The following is a 19,745-nucleotide window of genomic DNA, read 5'->3' on the forward strand; positions in this document are numbered from 1 at the left end:
GGCACCGTCTTCAGGAAGGCCCACTCCACGGGCACACGACTCCTGCTCTAACCATGAAGCCTGTACTCCAGAAAAGGCACTGCAAATATTTGTCATCCATGTTAATCAGCACCAGACCCTTTGCCAGTTAGCAAAGTGAATGTCAGAGGTTGACTAGGGTGGGACCTGTGAAACGCGTGGCTTGTGAACAGGCATTATGTTAGAAATGGGTCTCCACCCGTGAAATGAATGCTACATTCAAGTTAAAAGATTGACCAAAATACGTTAGAGCGCCCCTGACGCTTGCGTGAACATGAGTGTAGCCCTAATAGGCTTGTTCCCTACACGGCCCCAAGTCCAGCTACGGTTGGAAGGCTGCCAGCTGCTTGGTGCTGATTATTAAGGATAAGAGAATGCTCCTCTGGAATGTTGTCAGGTCTAGGAGCGCAGTTTTCCTGTGAGGTGGTGTTCAGAGCAGATAACAGAAGAGAGGGGGGACTTTATCAAGCATACAGAGCAAATTTGCATGAACTATTTTGTGCCTGTTTGGCTGTTCATTAGCATCTCTCTGTGCAGCAGAATCATGTCTCAGACCTGCTCCAGTGATAACCAGGTGGCAAGCTTGTGGGATAGTAGTTAAACCCCACTCACCTCAAATAATGTGGCTGCTGTCAAAATCTGCCACCACCACCCCACTCCCCCCACCCCCCGCTTAAAACCCTAGGGAGTTGTGCCTAACCAAATTGGCATAGGTCAGTTTACAACAGGGGGCGATGAGGACTCTTTGGGAAAAAAAAAAAGTCAAAATTTGCCTGTCATAAGACAAGCTAAAACATCAAGTTTTTTGGTTTGCTCTGGAATTGTACCAACTTAGCATTCTAACTCTGGTTAACTAAAGCTGTTCAGAGAATCTGATTGACAGTTTATGGGCAGTCACTGATAACTTTTTGCTGGAAGGAAAAAACAAGTTAATTCAGAAATAGTTTGGTAGGCATTTTAAAAGAATTAGAAATAATCCTGAGTTCTCCATTACTGAGTTAGTCAGTCCTTTCTCTTCGGAGATAAGGAAACTGAGGCCTGGAGGAGACAAATAGTTTTTCGAAGGTGTTCCACATATTTCCAGTTCTGAAATCAGACCTCCTCAGGGTATCTGATGCTACTCGTAGCAATTTCTGGCTGTGCCTCAAACAAAAGGTTCCATTCTCTCAACCTGTTGGCCCCAGATTATTTAGCATCTGGAATTTCTCCCCATTTCCATTGCTGAAGGCAAAAAGTTTATCCATTAGGCCAAAAAGCTACTTGAGTCTCTTTGAGACTTTTGAGCAAATTCTTCCACTAAGTCTATTATCAAATGGGTAACAAGGGGTTAATAAGATTTTTAAAAGTTCCTGCTAATGAGTAACCCCTCAATCATAAAGCTTTAACTCAACTAAGTGATGGCTATCTCCAAAATTATCTCAAATAGTTAACATAATGGGCAAAAGATGGGGTATCTTGAGGGGTAAAAGATATGAGTAGGACCACTACACAGAGGACAGTGTTGTTAGGACTAGGTTGGAAGGTACAGGCTGATGGCCTAGTCAAGGCCCTTATCTCTAGGGTTCTAGAGTGTAATGGATTGTAAATAACCTGAAAGAAAGCCAAAACCTTCAATTCCCAGGGAACGAGGCAGCGGAGCAACACCACGCTTGACACACTGATGCTCTCTACAAAAGGGGGAACAATAATCACCCTACCCTCTCTCCATTCCCAAACAATAACTTCGCCAGAAAAATGGATCCCAACATTTGGAGTCACAATTCGAGTATCTTGGTGACATCCATAGACCTCATTTTGTCCGTATTCCACGAGGTAGAAAAAGCACATTGACTTAATCCATTCGGAGAAAAGGAACTTCAGGCTCAGAGACGTCACAGGTACTGAGCTACTCTGACAAAGCCAGGCATGGAACCGAGCTCTTCTGACTCCAATCCCATGTGATCCTGTGTGAAATTCTGCATTATGGCCCACTTCCACCCCATCTACCATTCCCTCATATCACCATATTCCCCTGTGTGCATTAAAAAAAAAAAAAGATTACATATTAACTTGGTTGAGAGTAACAGGACACAAAACAGTGGCAGATGATCCTGGATGCTGAAGCCAGGTTTAGGAGTCATTGATTTCTCATTGGAAACATAGCGCAGAAACGTCTTCCACTCCCGTGTGTGTTGAAAATATGTCTGCTGCTGTTATCTTGGATGAAAGAAGTTAAGCATAGGTCATGAGCTGACAAATTACTACACTTAAGCTCTTCCTCCTACCCCATAATGGATCCTCCTCACTGTAAGGAGATACAAACATTTAAAAAACACTAAACCAACCAACACCTCCCAGGATCCCTCTACAAAGGTTTCCCGGTTCAGTACAGGGAGCCTGGAAGACATCAAGTCATGTTCAAAGAGGATCACAAGCTGTGCTACCGCGGGATTCTACTTCCCTCCACTCTTAAGGCCTAATCATTTCCTTTGTTTCCCAAGGAATACAACCACCACAGCCACAGGACTGCCAAGTTCAATCAATGACACACAGTAGGCAGGGCAGCTACCCTGGGGTGGTGCAATACAATTTTTCCCCACACATTTAAGGTATAAAAGGTTAAGCTAATAGGAGAAAGAAGAGCAAGGAGCTCCCAGGGACATCACCCACGTCCCTCCTCCTGATGAGAAGCAGCATGGCGATGATGATGGAGCATGTCACTCCTCTGCTCGAGGCCCCTCAGTGGCTCCCCATTACCCTCACAGTGGCCTCTGAAGCCCGAGTGACCCCCCTCCCTGTCCTCCTGCCACCCTGGTCTCCCTGCTGTTCACCCCTGCCTTAAGCCTCTGCCAGGCTCTTCCCAGAGCTCCACATGGAAAACTTCCTCACATCCTTCAAGTCATGAGCCCAAGACTCACCTTCTCAAAGATGCCCATAGTGAATACCCTATTTCATGACAACCTCAAAGGCCACCCTAGGCCACTACAAACTCTCTGATCCTCCTTATCTCCCTTTACTTTTTTTTTTTTAAAATAGCACTAGCCACTCTCCAACAGACAATCTAATTGAATTACCAGCATTCATTATGTCTATTGTCTAGCTCTTCCTTGCTGGACAGCTGGGAGGTAAATGCCTCACCAAAAGGGGTTTTTGTTTAGATAACTGATGAACTGGTAGGACTCAAGTGTGCCCAGTACAAAGTATGCACTCAAATATTTGATGAATGAATAAATCTACCTATGTGCTAATGACAACAGGTAGCATTTGAGAAATTATGTCTCAGACATACAGCAGGTGCTTTACCTGCATAACCTCCTGTGATCTCACAAGCCTACGAGGTAGATACCAACAGTATCCCCAACTTACATATGATAAAACTGGGGCATAAATGACTTGCCCAAAGTCACATTACCAGTAAGTTGAGAAGCCAGAATGAAAATCCAGGTCTTTCTGGCTCCAGTTAACACCAATGCTGTATTTTCCATTCCAGCTCTGCTAGACCAGTGTTTGTGGTTTTGTTTTTGGTGAAACTCCACCAGCATTTATTAGGGGGAAGGGTTGGAATAAAAAAAAAAAAAAAAAAAAAAAAAGAACTGCTCTAGAAAATTTCAAGAGGTAAGTCTCTAGAAAAAAAGTTTCCCCAGAAACATTTCAGAAGATATCCTCCTGTGGTAGAGCAGCAAGATCAGTAGTCAGAGAATGAAAACCTAGGTTCCAATCCAGACTCATTTTTCCTAACCAGCCCTGAGATCATTCAGGGCTAATAATCGATTAAACAGGGATAATGACATCTATCGTGCAAGACTGTTTTAAGGATTAAATGAGATAATTTTCATGAAAGTACAAAAAAAAAAAATCTGGCTCGTTATTTGGTCCTTCCTTTATTCCAACATCAACCACCTATCTCACCCACAGAATCTTTTGTTTGTCCATCAATGAACGAACATTAAGCACCTAGTATATGTCAGGCACCATGCTGGGTGTGGTGGTTACAAACACAGTAAGGTGGAATGTTTGTTACACAGCAAGGTTCCCAGTCTAGAGATGGGGCAGGTCAGCAAACCAGCTATTCTAGAACCACATGAGAGTTACGTGGACATCACAGGACACTTAGTGCTGAAATGAACTGCTTTGGCTAAAGTGAGAATGGAGAGATAACTGATTTCTGATAGCCAAATCACCAGAAAACAAGAATATGAGAAGGATAGGATGATGAAGAATTAGGACTACACTGATGAACAAAGAAGCCATGTTACATTATCCTTAGCTTAGAATTAATCTGCAAATGTTCAGCCATTCAGTCTAGTTTTCACGTTACTTATCAAGAAAAATACTACTTGAATAAACATGAAATTTTGCAGATATTTGTCGTCTGTCTGTGAGAATCCTATTATCTTCTACCATTTCCTCCATGCAGCATACCCTACATTCCAAAAACTTGAACATCTCAAAATCTCAGGCTTTACACATGCTTTAAATTCAGGAAGCAGAGTTAGGCAAGGGAAGGGGTGAAATCCATGTCCTTCCCCAATTTTTAAATTAAAATCAGTGAACCCCAGAGTTGGAACCACGAATCCCAGCCACTTTTCCATAAACACAGAAAGATTAGCATGCTAGTTTCTGTACACCACTTCAGACCACCTGCATCCCCCAACAGTGTCAGATAACAGGCCTTTCTTCATAAATTAATTTTACATTACCCTCTCTCTCAGGCAGCCAGAGAACTAACAAGCAGTCCCTGCGGCTCAATCTGAACAGAATTGGCATGCGTTCAGGCAACACAACTACAGCTGTTGCATAATAGCATTCTTCATATGAGAAAAGTCATACCACCACAAATACTAATAGTCAAAATGATTTAAGAAGGGAAAAAAATGCTTTGAGATATTTTGAACTTGCAAGGACAGAAACTCATTTTCGTTTTTAATTGCATAAGCTTATATTCCAAAGGTCCTAGACAAATGTCAAACCAATCAGACTGGAAATGCATCTGGTTTGAGGAGACTCTTAGGGTAATTTAAGTTCAGTCTCTCACACAAAGTGGTAGGGTCTGTATTTTTCCCTATCAGTTTTCATTATAATCTGAAAGGGAAACATCCACAGCTCCTCAATTCTGTTTTTCAAAGTATATCCCAAAGAAATTATTTTTCAGAAGTACATTGTTCAATTAAGATGAGCAGACATTGTTAAATTGTTGAATAGTTTGTATTAATGAGAGTTCAAGATTCATTATAAAAACAAGAGTGAAAAATCTAAGAATGCATACCAGTGAGATTAACGGAGAGCCCTAATTTTTACCCTTCTAGGCTGTATGGGTATGTATTCCAAATCTAACTGTAATGTGACAAAAATCACATGGACACCAACATGCCAATGAAGAGAACTGGAGTGCTTGAACATGGAGAAAACATCTCCATTATGACCAAGGAAGGACATGTGAGCTCAAGAGCCCATGAACTAGTCAACTTCATGCTCTTTCTTGGCATAATAATAAAACATTAATTATAATTACTAAGGACACATAAGGATTCTGTAAGAACAAATCAGGCCAAATTATGCCATTCGCTTCACTATACGAGTAGAAATTGTATGAACTAGTACCTCATTGATTTTCTCAAGGCTTTTGATGAAGTATTTCATGCTTCATCCTTGAGATGAAGATGGTGCACTGAGCTAGACTATCAGATATGGAACCTGGACACCATCATAAAAAGCTAAGCCATCTTCAGAGACTTAAAGGAATACAAACAGGGGTTATCACATAGCTTTGTTGCTGAGGTAAATATCAATAATCCTATGGTCAACTATGAATCTAGCTCTGCTGCCTTCGGATACATTCTTTCTCCGAAGTTCAGTTTTTCAAAATCTAGGCGTGAAAAGGAGGAGAAATTCCTTCCTTACAGTGTTAGTTAAAACACTTTTCCGTAAAGCTACAAAGAAAAAGGAAAAGGATAAGAAACTCACAGTCAAGCTGGCAAGAGTTCCTTTTAGCTAGATGGCCATATGGACACCTCTTGAAAAAAGCCATATGGTTATACTTGTTATTTTTGGCCTCTTTACCCTTAACTTCTCTCTTGTATATAGAGGTCTCCAGTTATTACCACCAAGTGATAAATCACTTTGAATTTCCAAGGCTACAAAAGGCATTTATTGGCAACCATTCCAGGTTTCACTTTTGGCTGAGGACCCTGGAGAATTCTTAAGTGAAAGATGCTCACATTTTCCAAAAATGTTATTTTATTTGAGCTAGGTCAAAACTTTAGATCTAAACTTTATCTGGCTAGCTAAAGCTCAAATGGAGAAAGTGAAACATAGGTGGAAATGAAAAGTGTACAATAAGAAGGAAATTACCAGTATAACTTTTCTTCTAACAATTTTTTGTTTTGTTTTGTTTTGTTTTTAAGAGAAAGAATGGGAGACGCCCCACCTACCCTGAAAAGAGTACCTGGAACAGAGGCTGCAAACTGGCAGTCTACCTTGACCTGCATCACTCTTCTGTTTGATCAGCACAATGCTATTGGTGTTTTAACCTGAGCCAGTATTTCAAATTCAGGAAATTTCACATTTAACAAAAATCTGGATTTTCCAACATCTTGTGGAAACCTGGAAGATCTGGCAACATCAGACTACCAACAACTGACTTCCACTGACTAGTAACTGTCTCCTTTAGGTGGGTCATACAATCTCCAGTTTCCGGTACGCACTTAAGGCCTACCTCACTCATTTCTGTTTTCTGACTAGCAACCCATCAAAAGACTAGAAGCATTGGTTTCTTCTTGGAGTCCTTTTCCTCTCTACTCTTCCCTTTAAGGTTTAATTCAAACACCAAGTGTCACCTTGCCTTTAAAATATTAACTGAACCTTGCAGATTTATCAGATTCTACGTTGCACCACCTCTGCCATAGCTGCTCAGAAGCAAGGATAGTAACTTAACACATGGTTATTTTAAGTCCCTTTTCTCCACAGCACTTAGCACAATGCCTTCCCTTGAGTAGATATTTAACAAAATGCCTAGTAATTATCTTACAGCTCTTCATCAGGCAACACGCTTTTACATACAGAACAACAGTGTTCTACGTTAGAACAGTGTCTCTCAGTGGGGGTCAATTCTGACCCCTCCCAGATAAACATTTTTGGGTATCACAACTGGGATGGGAGGGAGAGCTGCTGGCATCTAGTGGGTAGAGGCCACAGATGTTAAGTAGCCTAAAATGCACAGAGTGGTCCCTCTTCCACCACTACCACCAAATATCATTAGTGTCAAGGTGGAGAAAACCTGGCTTAGAACAACCCTGGTAAGACATATGTGGATAAATTTGCAGACATATTCTGAATTGGCTTACTTGAGGTAAACCAGCTTGCAGTAGAATCAAGGTTTGAACTTTGGCTCCAGCCTCTCAGAATCTGATAACAGCAATTGATGATAGAAAAACAGAACACAGTAAGGATGGAAACTTGTGCCTCTGTTTGGCATGGACTTGTATAAGGACGTTCATAGCCCAAAGATTAACATTTAGCCAACAAAGTGTGTCCCATCTTTTGTAAAATATATAGTGTGGCCTGATAATGAGAGTCTGGGAGATACAGTTTTTTTTTTTATTATTTTCCACCAAGTATCTCATGTCAAGTTCACCACATACATCTACTGAAAAACAAAGTTCTACTCCCTGAAGAGCTGATGACCAGCTATTCAAAACAAATATATTGAAGTGACACCTAATCCACGTGCTAACGAATGGAGAATGAGAATGACTGAAATAACAGTTTTAAAAGGAAATTCCTCTTAAGGAGGCAAAAAAAAAAGAGGAAAGTGTAGCAAGCTGAGGTATGGAAGTGTCGAATTTAGCCCAAGACTGTCACACCTGCAGGGTGTTTTTTTTTTCTTTTTTTCCTGTTATTCCAGTTGGCCTTGTGTAGCCTCTCTCTGGTCAGAGTAGGGCAGTGGTAGGAAGTGTGAAGAAGAAAAGAGCAAAAGTTGAATCATTTGCCCTTGAACCTCAGGGTTTCCACTTGCTTTTCCTGTGACTCTTGGGAAGTTCCATCCATTTTCGAGATCTGGGAAATTGGAATAATAATTTCCAGCTCAGAGTTATGGGAAGTAGTAACAACAGTCAGCAACTTTACAAACCCCTGCAAAAAGCCTCACTATGTGCCAGGGACTGTGCCGCCTGCTTTCACTCACTTGATCTTCATAACAGTGCGGGGGTGGCCCCCATGTGTGGATGAGGGCTTCCAGGGCCACAGCCTCAGCACCGAGAGCAGCACAGCCACGGCAGAGGCGCAGGGATTCAAACCAAAGCAATTCAATGCGAGACAGCTGGTTCACAGCCACTTTTCTACATAGCCTTATCAATTCACAGTGCTTATGACTATTTTTAACTGCTAAGAGGTTATTACTGGTAGAGAGGTAAACCTGGGGCCAAGAAGTCCCGCGGTTCACAGAGGGTAATTTCCTGATGGCTAGAGCTGTCCACAGATGGAATAGACCATCTAACAAGGTAAGATGGCTCCCCATCACTATTGCAGGAAGAGGCTGAGTGACCACTTCAATGGAGGAGTGACCAGCTAGAAAGCCTGACGAGCTTTACTCATTTAAAGTCCATTCCAGTCTCACAATTTTATGACTCCTTATCCCCGATTTTTCAATAATCTCTGGAACCCTAATGGTTGTCTATTTTCCTAGGTAAGATCTATTCTTTCTCTAGTCTTTGTCTCATTTCCTTCTTTCTTTTCCATTTATCTTGCATGAATAGCATGGAAAAAGCCTGGACTTTGACATAGAAAAGCCCTGAAAAATGAATGTTCAGTCTCCAAAAAAATTGCTAATTGATATTGGGCAAGTTACTAAGACTTCCTCTCAATGAGGATTTCCTCATCTATAAATAAAGTAACATAAAATGAGAAAAAATAGATTAAAATATAGTGCCTGATCTACAGGAGCTCAGTAAATATCAGTCTTCGTCATTTGCAACGTTCTCTCAACTCTCCTTACTACACAGTCACACTCTCACGATCTGCCCTAGGGTTCTGGAGTGCCTGCAGAGATCTAAGGTTTACTAAAAATAGGAACAGTCACAAACTTATCTGTGCATTTTACTTCCACATAGTTATAAGCAAAAGAAAAATGTCCTGTATTCTCTGGCTCAATATGGGCTCTCAATGCAAAGACCAGAACCATTACCAAACCTATACCCTTTTTTGACCTTCTAAATCTCAAACAGTACTCACAGCTATATTCATCCCACAGGTCTTCCCTGCATCAGAACCTCCAGGAATAACAAGTTACAAATGCACTGAACTTCCACAGCACGCCAATATGCAATATCTCATTTAAACTAGACAACAACCTTGCAGAGAGACTTAAAAGGGCACTTGACATTATTTGAATTTATCTGCATCTTAAATCCAGTGAGCCAATCTCTCTGTACAATGCTGGATGATGACCAGCAATGGGAAAAAAAATTCAAGATGGAAATTACCTTAACTGGAAAAGGAATTTGTCAGAAAGACATTAGAAACACAACAAGACACAGGAACTTAGAGGTTAGATAGCTGAGAACGTCCCCAAGGAGGTCAAATCACTAAAACAGCTTCCCTAGAAGGCCACCATGAACACCTGGTTGTCCTGTCTCTGGCATCTCTTCTCCATAAGCTTAAAACATTAACTGTCTGATCACCCTAGACATTTACGGAGCAGGGAAAAAGAAGGATCATCTGCCCTTCCTCAAAAAGGGTGCCCAAGATGCAGGGCAGCCAAAACAGCAACAAATGTTCAAAGAGCCACTGAATCTTCATCAAAACCCCATGGGAGTCGTTCTACTGTACCTCCTCCCATTCCGTCTTAGACAGGACGAGGTACTGACTTGCTCAAGTTTATGCAGCCAGTCAACTGCCAGAATGAGAGCCCATCCAAGACTCCTGGGTCTTGACTCTCAGTTCAAATCTGTCTAAAAAGCAGCTTTAAACAAGCACCCTAATTTGCCCCAAATATAGGGGGTTTTAATGAATATTCTAATCCCTCTTCACTATTCTGAATGAACAAGACTTTGTCTGTGTACGTGAAGCATGTACTACAGCCAGACTGTCAGTTTTTCAGCAACCTTTTCAAATATTGTATTTTTCTGAAGCCTATCATTTCTTTGTAATCCTCGACTTAAACATCTTAGCAGTTGGTTGTGCAACACAGAATACATCCAGGAGCTTTGTTTGAGAATCCTCAGTTCTACCACGTCCTAATCTTTCCTGGTACTAATTAAACAGAGAGGATGCAAACATCACCACTATTAAAATGGGTGTATATATTAGGTTTCTCAAAAAAGATATTTTCATAAAATCCACCTCACAGTTTTAACTTCACATTTATACATAATATTGTGGTGTTTTTCTTCTATGCTTGGAGATTTAACAAAATTTCTCTACTTTAAAAAGCACCCTAGGACCAATTTCACGGTCAAAGAAAACTAAAGCCTTATAAATTAACTGAATAACTTCACTGTTTTACCCTAAGACCTTTTTCCTTCCTACTTATTTTTTTTCCTAAGCCAAGAAAGATAAATGAACTAGAGTTGTTCATCTTTAGTTGATTTAAATCTACCTTTTTAATAGTAAGTGGCTGATGCCAAAGAAAGGATTAAAGAGGGTGTTCTTTCAACAATTCCTTATTACGGCCTGGGATTTGCTTTGCAATTAGTCTCTCCTGGACAGAGCTGAGCCCTAGAGAACTTGTTATTACCCAGTCTGGAGATCTCTGAAAAAAAATCAAAACTCCATGCTTACAAGGGGCGGGAACCACAGGCATGGAAGGCCCCACAATGGAGGAAGTTATAGGGCCTTCGCTAATGACAGTTCAAAGAGGTGATGAGCCCCAACCCTCAGGAATAAAAAGCATTTTCCATCCACACATATAGTTAGGAGGGAGGTAACAGGGAGAGCCTGAACTTCATTAAATTTTGAGTCCTGTCTGAGTCTCAGAGTAGTCCTTCTGTGATGTCCTATTGCTTTCTCTCTTATAATAGCAATAAAAGCCTTAAAAGGAAAAAAAAGAAAAGAAAAGCTCTTTTTCTTTTGTGCTTGTCATCTGGGCAGCAGAGATGGGATAAGCGGCAGCCAATCATAGAGGGAGAAGAACCCTAAGAAGGGAGATGGCAGGAGACACCATAGGAAAGGCATGTGACTGGGAGCTCAGGGCCTTTTTCAAGGCTACGAAGAACCAAGGAGGTAACTAATCCAGTTGGAGAAGATTATCCTGGGCTTAAGAGGTTTGGGGGGGTTGTTTTTGCTTTTGTCTTTAAAGTCTTTGGAGGTAAACCAGTATCAGACCTGGAGGTCTCAGGTCAGAACACCGTCTACGGCTCTGGGGTATGGGTATGACTCACACCTCTGCCTCACCTAGCCCAGTCTTTCATCAGTGAGAGAAGCAACAACTATGAACTCGGTAGGACCACAGCTAAGTGAGAGTGTAGCAAACATTTAATGCCAATCTCTGCGACAAGTTTTCTAGACGAGTCCCAACTCGAGTACGTTCTTTGCCTGTCAGGTCTATTACACAGAAGGTAGGTATTATCCTCCTTTTATAGGAAACTGAGGGCTCAGAGACTAATTAATTTGCTAATCTGAGGGCACAGAAAAGACCACAAGCCCTGAGTTTCAATCCAGCACTCTTTCTTCGGCAGGAAGCTCTCTCGGCCACCTCCACACCAGTATTTGTGTGGTTTTACACTTATTACAGGAGTGCTTCTGTGGGCATTCTTATGTAATCCCCACAAAAGTGTTTCAGGAAGAAGATGGGATATACCATTTTTCCCACTGTAAAGAAATGGAGGCCCCAACTTTAAATGACTTGGCTAGGCATACACTAGGACAAGAACTCGAGTTTTCTGACTCTTTAAAGATATGTTCCTTCCTTTTAATGTCACATTTTTGACATATCAAAAGGAAGTTATTTTCTCTCTGCTATTTCCCATGGAGCTCAAGTTCCATTCTCACTCCCAGCTCCTGAAAGCTCATTATTGTCTTATTTCTGCCTCATCTTCCTAATTCAACCTGAGTTTCCACATTCTCTATCTCCCGGGCTGTCAGCAGACTCCTACTCCAGTTCCCCCATTCTCCTGCCCCACCTCTTCCCCAGAGGCCTTGGAGCCAATGCTCTCCCCATACCTATGCAAGATATTTCTTTTCTACCCCGGGGAGTAAAAGAATAGCAAAAACAAACAAAACAAAACAAAAAAACAAACAAAAAAACTAAAAACATCACTTTTCATCTCAACATTAACCAGGCAGTCGATTAGTTCGATGCAATCGGGCTGTGCTCTATGCAGTCTCAAACTCAGAAGCAAAGATGAGCGGGGCAGTACCTGGCTCAAGGAACACCTAATTTGAGGGGCAGGAGGAAGTGCGGAGGACTAACAGTAAGTGGTGTAACAGGCATAAAGTGCAGAGTGAAAGGAACTGTTTCTGGCTGGAGAAATTTGCAGAAGGTTTGACCCTAAAAGTCTGTTCCTGTCCAATCCTAGCACATCAGGAACAATGTCCAAAGCAGGATGCATAAAATAAATATAAATTTATGAGCGATGTGCTTCCAACACCTTTCTGCCTAGGATCTTAAAGTAATATTCACATTTCACAAGAAGAGATGGAGTTACTATTAACCTCAGTTTATAGATGAGTAAGTTGAAATCCTTGCCTAACAAATGGTCATAAAATGAAATGAAAAGGAAATTTTGCTCCTATCGTTTTCAACCACTCTGGAAATGTAATTTTCCTAACTGCACCAACAAAAAAGAAAAAAGTGCTCTAATAGGGGAAGCTGCTCCCACAAAGAACTGGCGATTTTCATAGTATTTAATCAGGAAAATTCAAGCCCAGATATTAAACATGTATTAGTTCTATCTCCATTTTAAAACCTTTTCGGGGTACCCGTTGAGCTTCGATAAACAAGCAGTGTGTACTGGGCAGGAACACAATGACGATACACAAAATACACCGGACACTGGGTGTAAGGGTCACTCCCACCCCCACCCCTTAAGTAGAAACACCACTTCCCCCACTAGAACCGCTTACACCCTGCCTACCGTTCACTTCTGGCTCTGCTGCCATTAGCAAGTGGCCCTGAGTAAAGTTATTCCATCTTTGCCCCACCATGTCCTCTCCTGTATTCAAACAGTAACAATAGCATTAACATCGCATTGGTGGTTGGGAAGATTACACAAATATACATGAAGTATCTAGAACACTGCCTGACGCACCAGAAGCACTCAGGACATTGCACCACTGCATTAGTCTTGTTTGGTGTAGTGCGTAAGAGCACCTAGGCTTAAATGCCGGCTCTTCCACTCATTAACTGTAATTAGAGGGTCCATCATAATACCTACCTGGTAGCAACGCTGTGAGGATACCATAAGATATGTAGGTGAAAGTATTTAGTAAATGGTCAATAAATGGTATTTACCTTACCTGTCTGCATCCTTGAGAAACCTTGGACTCTGTAATTTTTTTTTTTTAATTCCTAGAGCCCAGCACAGCACTCAGCACAGCGTTAAGTACTTATTAAACAGCAGATGAACGAGTGGCAGGCGGCAGTTTAGTTCAGACAGGTGAAGGCGATCACTGGTTCCTACTTGGCCTGTTTATCAGCCAGACAATCACTGCCACCTGGCACTTAAATGGGCTTGAATAAAATAATGACACACCCGTGAAGGGCCGTGGAAAATCTCTCCCATTTAGAAAAGCACCTATTTTGGGGGGACTCCCTTGGTTTAAAACATAAAACGCAGCCCAAAACGGGTAGGACTGGCCGGGACTGTTGGCGGCAGAAGAGGAGGTGATGGCCCAGGTCGCCGCCGCCGGGAGAAGCAGCCCCGGGGAGGGCGGGGCAAAGTTCCGCGGGGTTCCCGGAGGAGCAGAGCGCGGAGGGGAGAAAGGAGCTGGGTGGCCGGGAGGAGGAACTGCACAATGCCCCAGGGAGGTAATAAAGAGCTGGAAGGTCGGACGGGGACCGCGGCAGGCGGAGTAGGGAGGGGTGGAACGGCCCGGGGAGGTGGGACACCCAGACCTGGGGTGGGGAACGAGAGACGGGGTTGGGGCGCGGTGGGGCGGGGCGGGGCGGGGCGCGGCCTGGGGGATGGGCGGCGGGGGCGGTCCGACTCGCAGGCGGCGATCTTCTGCATCTGGTAAGGCTTCTGAGCTAACGGAGTACCTTGCCTGGCCCACGGCAGGAGCTGAAGGAGAACTGTCCGGTACCCCTCCAGCGCCCGCCGAAGATTCACGGTTGCGAGATTAGCCCACGAGAGAAAAGGAGGCAGCCTCCTGCTTTCGGGAAGAGAGGACAGAAGCCCTTTCCAGTGTGATGTGGGAAAGGTTGTCAGACTGATGCTGCCAGGATGGCGGTACTGCCTGTGGCTCCCTCCGCTGAGCAGGTACCTGCCCTCTGGCTCACCAGTGGTTCCTGACTGGCCTGTATTTTGTCCCTTCCTCCTGCATGAGGGGGTGATGGCCCTAAGACAAAAGGCTGTTCTTGCATGGATACCTGGAGCTTAAAATCGAATGTAACAGAAAGTTAGTTCTGGTTTCACACCAAGTTAAGACGCACGTCTAGAAGAAATTCTACCTACAATCAGAAAAACTCTTCTGGATGAACAAAAACATCTTTTTCAGAAAAAAATTTAGCAGTCTTGGTGTCAAGGGTTGCTTTTTGGGACCAACAGCCTTATAATATATTGTCATGGAAATGAAACTATAAGAGCTACTACCATTTATTGAACAGCTATTATGTGCTTCTGGTGCACCTCATCTCACTTCGTCTTCACAACCCATGAAGTCATCTAATGAATGTCTTCTATGGGATAGGCACTGTGCCAGGTGGCTGGGATTACTGGAGGCGGGGGAAGCGGGGGGGGGGGGGGGGCGGCGCCAGGCTTTATGAAACTTACAGTCCACCCAGAGGTGTGTACAGTTTGCAAAGGAGGAAATTTACAGTAGGTAGTTTGCCCTTGGTTATGCCTAGATCAGTCTCCCTACCACCACACCCTGCCTCTTCAAATATAGTAGGATTTCAGTGTTAACATCTGTTTCCCTTCTACTTAGGGAAAGCAAAATGAAGCCAAAGACAGACACATATATACAAAATGAAAGAATTAAGCCCAACAGGTAAATCCAAGGCTGAAAAATTGATGGACAGGATTCTGGTACACCCAGACAAGTGTACTTGGGAATTTCCAGAATATTCACTAACTCAAAGATGAAGTTCTTCAAGATTTAAACGTAAGAAAACAAAGTTCTAACGTGTACCATTAGTTTCCTCCGATAAGATATAGAGTGTCTTAAGTAAGATGTCTTCTCCATCTTTTAACTTTTTCATCTGCTTTTCTCTTATGCTCATCACTGTTACCTCTATTTTGGGAGTTGGCCTACACAGAATGACAGAGTGATAAGGACTACCTCCAAACTCTTCATTTAGAAGAGAAAGGAAAAGAGTCCCACAGAGGTTCAGGTCCCTGGGGAGACGGCTGGCAAGGCCAGAAATTAGTGCCTAAATCTCCCAACCAATGATCTTCCCAAGAGTATACAGGAAGTTTTACCTACTAGCCCAACAAACCCCTGGATTCTTCGCATTTAATTCTCCAGAGAACCTCTTCAGCTGCAAAATACCAGCGAAGTCTAATTTTGTGTGTGTAGGAGGGACTGGCCAATAAAAACATTTCTAACTGAATATCAATTCATTTAACATAAGTTACAGATATTCTTGGTCCTCCCAACAAAACTCATTAGCTCTAATGACTATGCTACATGAAAGCATGTTTAGGAAATGTGGACTGAAAAAGTAACCCAACAGGTAGTTTTTCCTCCAGCAAGAGAGCATGAAGACATCTTAAAAATATGAAATCATACTTTGCATTAGCAAAGATTATTTCTAAAAGGCACCACTTAGTATCTTGGCTTTGTAAAAAATCTTTTGTTGTTGTTGTTGTATGCTTTTCCACACAAATATATTCTGTATTTTCTCTAAAGTAAACCAGTGCTTTGGCAGGTTTTTAGATTTTTTTTTCCCTTAACTAAAGGCACTATTCAATTTCAATGTCCTTGGAGTGTTTTATCTGGGTTTAGACAACTGTACCAAAACACAGCTGTTCCAGTTTTTTCTCCTTTATTTTTCACATTAAAAAACTCCCACTATCAGCCAGTCCAATTAGTTACTCACTATCAAAAGCCGGCTTTGGTCTTTCATCTTCTGGAAAACTGGATCCAAGTGACAGGGTGTCATGGAAACTGTATCTCGGGTCATTTCCTGTTTCAATTGTTTAGCGACAAAAAAAGTTCAGCTCTATCAGATGGAAATTAATGAAAACTTGCTGTTGTCTTCTGAAGAGCATGCAACTAAATAAAAAAGTAATTATTATTTTTGACCAAATTTTCCCACCAACACTAAGGAATATGGGGAGATCTGTGCACCTAAAATGGGAAAAGTACTTTGACAGATGCAGTGAACCAAAGCCTTTTTTCAGCTTAGTTTCCATAATTCGGTGTCAGTTTTAAGGCTTTCACTTGGGTTCCAGAAAAGGAACTACAGGTTAAGTGGTTTTAATTGTAGATTGTTCTTTCTCTCCTACTTCCAACAAATCTTCACCTCTCCTCACTTCTGCTTTATCCCAGTTTTGACATTCACTAGACAGAGCTGGTTTTCTCCTTGTTAGCCTAAAATCCCTTCAACATAAGGGAATGTGTAACAGAAACAGAAATGTAATATAATCTAAAAAGATTTCTTGCTGTACCTATTCTCTGCAAACAAAGACACACACACACACACACATGCACACACACACCAGGGAAAAGTAGAGCAATACCAGGCAAGCACATGTGTTTAGGAAATGAAGTCCTGGCTGGAATTCAGTAATAATGAGCCCCTGAGTGATCTAATGTACACCAGTGTACACTGTGGATGGAAACAGAGTGCCAGACAGGACAATGGGGAACTCAACCCGTGTTTAATATGTTTCAGCTCTGTCTAAATAACTGTTGGCAAAAAAAAAACGTGGAAGCAATACAACAAATCAATTTTAGGGCTCAGGAGGATTTGCTCAAATAAGACAGCTCTGAAGTGTACATTACAGGATAAGTTCACAGCTCCATTGTGGGAAAGGAGCCCACTTGCAATCCTTTCTGTCCTGTTTAGGCTGTTATACATCTTCTCTATTCCAAATGAGGACGTATTTGTGCTCTTTCTTTTTCTTAGATTTAAAAAAGAACAACAACTGGGAAAACATCCAAAACCAAATTAACTTTAAATATTATTAAAGTAAACCCAAGCCTTATGTCACGTACATCCAACTGGCTATTTGGACAGTTTCTATAGAGAAGGAAAAATGGACACCTTTTGGCAATAACACCTGAATTCTGGACCTTTTGTCATTAAGTCCCTGAGTTCATTTACCCGGTACCAGCCAAGAGGCATCTAGACCAGCCTTGGCCACAATTTCTCCTCTAGTATTGCTTCACACATGCTCTCTAGCTCTCCCTCAAAATCCACACTTATGCCCCTAAGAGACTGGCTCTGTTTTGTTAAAAATAAGATGAAGCTGATAATTTCTAACTGGAAATCTCTTCTATTTCTTTTTCATCAGCCTTCAAGGAAAGTAGAATATTCATCCTTCTATACTTTTCAGGGAGATAGTCCCTGATTTTAGGAGAACAGTACTGGTAGGCAATCTTACAAAGTCTTTTTTTTTCTATTATACTTACTATGCTTTGGTCTTTATGTGCCCAAAACACCAGAAATAAATTACCTCTGGTGAAACTACTTTTTTTCCCAAAAGTAGGAGACATTTCTAGAAGGCATTTAGATAGTATTTTTCTTACAGAAAAACCACTTAAAATAAGAAATTAATTGCTGAAGGCATCAACACAAAAGGGCATAAATCAGTTCAAAGAGGTAGTGAACCTAGACTAAAGTAAATCCAAGAATACAGCTACCAAACAGACTTGAACGCCTCTGGTTATGAGTGAAGGTGGTTTTACCCCAAGAGAAACAACACATGAAATAAAGACGGAGCTGGTAGAAGGGGTTGTGAACTGTAAGAGAGGCAAGAAATACAGTCAGTGTATCAAGACAAACCATATTTATATTCTGGTCATAACTTAGTATTTTTCTTTTAATTTCTTTCCCCTAGAAAACGCAATGGTAGTGTGCTCATTGCACTTTCTACCTTATTTATTAAAATAGATGGTGAAGGCAGAGAGAGAGAGAGAGAAAGTCTAACTCTCACTACCTACATGGGAATAGGTTAGTTCTTGTTTAGTGTATGAACTTCCATATTGGATTTTATGAAATTTCACTTCTGGGTTTTGTTTCATTTGTTTGCATGCCCAATCAAGGACACTGTTCATAATGTAGATATTTATTAGGTACCTTCAATATTGAAGATACCATGTGGAACACTTTCGGCCAATGAAAAGTATACCATTGAGAAACAGAGATGTATGCTGCCTGCTGGACATCCCAAGTGCTCTCCCACATATCCCAGTTAGATGGGGACATGTGACCCACCATGGCCAATGGCCGTGATCAGAAGTGACTTGTGACAGCAGAAGTACACCCAGGACTTCAAGAAGGCATCATTCATACCAGTGAAGGAGAAGAAACTCATGGATCTTGAGACTCAGGTCAGAATAGGGAGCTGCCAGGCTGGCTACTGATGTGGGATTTCACCCCTTAAAGGCACTGTTGGAGCCTGTTACTACTAGCGTTACAAGTAGGTCAATATGAAGAAAGGGAGTGTCTTGAGGATTTCTAAGGTTCTGGCTACTTACACATTTTAACTGCTGCCTTTCTTAACAAGGAACTCAAATGCGAATGGTTATACAAGTACCATCAAAGAGCAAAGGAGTGGAGAGAACTACTCTGCATTACTGACCATGATTCTCATTGTTTTGGCAACCCTCCTTGGACACTCAATTCTTTCATATCCTAATGGAGAATTAATGCTCTCCAAAAGATGACTGGTATGTGCTTAAAAAAATTTTTTTTAAAAAGTGACTTATGTCATTACCAACTGAAGCCTGCAAGAATGAAGGTGAGTTCTCCATGCCCATTTTGCCCTGTTGAGAAAAACCTAGATGTCATTAAGTTGAGATGCTAAGGTGTCAAGAGAGAGACTCCTAGAAGGAATTAAATAAGAAATATGTATCACTGAGATGAAGGGACTTGGTCGTGACCAAAGCCCATCCTAGGCCAGAGACTCTTAGCTTTTTGGCATGTCCCAGAGCCCTGGGATAGAGCAGTGAACTATGTAAACCTCTTCTCAGAATTATGTGTTTAAAATGCATTAAAAAAACAAAAAACCATGTCCATCAACAGGTGACTGGATAAAGAAGATGTGGTATATTTATACAATGGAATACTACTCAGCCATAAAAACCGACAACATAATGCCATTTGCAGCAACATAGATGCTCCTGGAGAATGTCATTCTAAGTGAAGTAAGCCAGAAAGAGAAAGAAAAATACCATATGAGATCGCTCATATGTGGAATCTAAAAAACAAAAACAAAAACAAACACAAACAAAAACAAAGCATAAATAAAGGACAGAAATAGACTCACAGACAGAGAATACAGACTTGTGGTTACCAGGGGGGTGGAGGGTGGGAAGGGATAGACTGGGATTTCAAAATTGTAGAATAGACTACACTGTATAGCACAGGGAAATATACACAAAATGTTATGATAACTCACAGAGAAAAAAATGTGACAATGAGT

General features: G+C 41.7%; 1 protein-coding gene across 3 annotated transcripts in view; it reads right to left on the reverse strand.

Moving 5' to 3' along the window:
* CACHD1 (cache domain containing 1) overlaps positions 1-19,745 on the reverse strand; it is a 197,945-nt gene that overhangs the window by 149,765 nt on the left and 28,435 nt on the right. Inside the window, exon 1 of one of the 3 annotated variants that reach the window (XM_064493506.1) lies at positions 13,450-13,468. The exons of the other annotated variants lie outside the window; for them this stretch is intronic. The gene's annotated coding sequence lies outside the window, so the exon portion shown is untranslated. Of the gene's footprint in view, positions 1-13,449; positions 13,469-19,745 lie in introns of those variants that run through there. 3 annotated transcript variants of the gene reach the window in all.

Source organism: Camelus dromedarius, chromosome 14 (genome assembly GCF_036321535.1).
Source record: "Camelus dromedarius isolate mCamDro1 chromosome 14, mCamDro1.pat, whole genome shotgun sequence".
Lineage (NCBI taxonomy): Eukaryota > Metazoa > Chordata > Mammalia > Artiodactyla > Camelidae > Camelus > Camelus dromedarius.